The sequence below is a fragment of the Alosa sapidissima genome, chromosome 1 (genome assembly GCF_018492685.1).
Source record: "Alosa sapidissima isolate fAloSap1 chromosome 1, fAloSap1.pri, whole genome shotgun sequence".
Classification (NCBI taxonomy): domain Eukaryota; kingdom Metazoa; phylum Chordata; class Actinopteri; order Clupeiformes; family Clupeidae; genus Alosa; species Alosa sapidissima.
Window position 1 is genome coordinate 1,267,501 of NC_055957.1, and position 2,500 is coordinate 1,270,000.

General features: G+C 39.8%; 1 protein-coding gene across 1 annotated transcript in view; it reads left to right on the plus strand.

Moving 5' to 3' along the window:
* The window catches only part of chmp3 (charged multivesicular body protein 3), a 10,715-nt gene that overhangs the window by 4,516 nt on the left and 3,699 nt on the right, over positions 1–2,500 (plus strand). The gene's annotated exons all lie outside the window — the stretch shown is intronic.

Genomic DNA, 2,500 nt, shown 5'->3' on the forward strand with positions numbered 1-2,500 from the left:
CTATGTAACTATTATTATGCAGCACAGGTAAAACCAATTCTAATCATGTTGAACAAAGAGCAAGGCCCGAAATGGAAGATGATGGAGACGAAGTTGGTGGATCCACTTAACACATTGATCTTTACAAGTCAGACAAAAACTAACAATTATATAGCGAACAACATGGTTAAGATATGGAGAAGACTATGCAAAATAACTAAAATGAAAGATAATGACCTGATTTGTTTAAGAGAAATACAAAGGGACCCATATTTCACTCCAAACAAATTAGACAGTGCCTTTAGGGTCTGGGGAAATAAACTACCAAGAAACCACTTCTAACGATATTTACAAGTCAGAAGTTATTTAAGTGAAGAAGTTCAGTTAGCAACGCTCAACGACCTCCATCCTTTGCTGGAATACATGATAAAGACTTACCAAAGCGGAAAAATAAAAAATGTAACTGGTCAAATTTACCAATTACTGCAAAAGAATGAAACCAAAGATCTAAACGGCTTGAAAGAGAAATGGGAAAAGGATCTGAAAACACTGTAACTATGTACCATGTAACCATGTAAATGTAACTATACTTGATAATGACTGGGAACAGTGTTCCAATATTACCAAATATACAGGATCCCCCTTTTGGCAGGAATTCAGCTGGAAGATGAATATGAGATACTTTAGAACACCTTCTACAGCACATAAGTTCACTCAAACTAGCTCCAGTTGCTGGAGGGAGTGTGGGACAACCAACGCTGACTTAATTCATATATTCTTTACTTGTAAAAAATGACAAAATTATTGGAGAGAAGTACTGAATAAGATGAAACAAATTTTAAGAAAAGAGGTGTCTATAGAGTGTCATAATATACTTTTGGGTATACAACCCCAATCTTGGGAAAAAGGGCAGTGTTATCTTTTCTGGATTTTGAGAATCACAGCACTCAAACAAATAACACGAAGCTGGAAAAAGGTTGAACCACCCAATGTAAATAAATGGTTAGCGACGGTAGAGGATGTGTACAGGATGCAAAAGGTATGCAAAAGGTAACCCATAAGATTGCCAAAAATGAAAAGTTATTTGAGAAAAAATGGGCTCTCTTCCATTTAAGTAAGTTGGATGGAACCCTGACTTTTTTTTGAATAATGGATAAAAGCTGCTTTGAGGAGGTTAAAATAAAGGAAAGATTACCTCTGTAAGACAAGCCAACACCATGATGACTGTATCAAAGCCAGTTTTCTTTCTTTCTTTCTTTCTTTTTATTTATTTTTCTCTTTTTTATATATCTTTTTTTTTGGTATATGTGTATGCACTTGTGTGTATTTTTTGGTCTGTGTGTATGCACTTGTGTGTATGCACTTGTGTGTATGAGTGAATGTATGCGTGTGGGTCTATGGGAGGGAGCCAGGCGTATATGTTGGGGCAGCTCGTTCCAGAGCTTTGGTGCGATCACCGCAAAAGCCCGGTCCCCTCTGCTCTTTAGCCTAGAACGAGGCAAAACCAGCCGGAGTTGGTCAGCAGACCTAGAAGCCCTAGAGGATGTCTGCACCTTCAGGAGATCTGCTGAAGATGTACAGTGGGGCCAGACCATGTACAGATTTAAAAACAAATAAAAGAACTTTAAAATGTATTCTAAAACGGACAGGGAGCCAGTGAAGGGCTGCAAGCACTGGTGTAATATGCTCACACCTTTGTGTTTTGGTTAGAAGGCGGGCTGCAGCGTTCTGAACAAGTTGAAGGTGGGATAAAGAGGAACAGCTAATGCCCGCATATAGGGCGTTGCAGTAGTCTAGGCGGGAAGATATAAAGGCATGAATAGCCATCTCTTTTTTTTGGAGGGATAAGAAAGGCTTAACTTTGGATAAAAGCCTTAACTGGAAGAAGCTAGATCTTACTACTGTGTTTATCTGTTTCTCCATTTTAAAATTACAGTCTAACATTACAGGTTTTTTACAGTATCTTTCGCAAATGGCTCAAGGGGGCCCAAGTCACCCTGTGTGTCACAAGCAGCACTGGGCCGAAGGACTATGACCTCAGTTTTATTTTCATTAAAATTTAAAAAATGTAAAGCCATCCAGGCTTTGATGTCCTCTAGACAAGCTAATAAAAGTTTAAAAGATTGGGGGCCGTTTCAGGGGCATGAAGATCTGTGTGTCATCCGCAGAGCAGTGGAAGGAGATGTTATATTTTCTAAGGATGGATCCCAAGGGGAGCATGTATAATGAGAACAGTATAGGCCCCAGAATAGACCCTTGAGGAACACCACAAGGAAGAGGTGCAGAGGGGGATACAGATCCATCCAGGCAGACAGAGAAACTTCTGTCGGCTAGGCAGGATTTAAACCATTCAAGAGCAGTGCCTCTGATACCAACACAGTGCTCTAGACGGGAGATTAAAATATCATGATCAACAGTATCAAAAGCAGCGGTGAGATCAAGGAGGATCAGAATAGCAGAATCTCCAGAATCAGTGGCTAGCAGCAGATCATTAAAAACTTTCAGAAGGGCTACTAAGGGC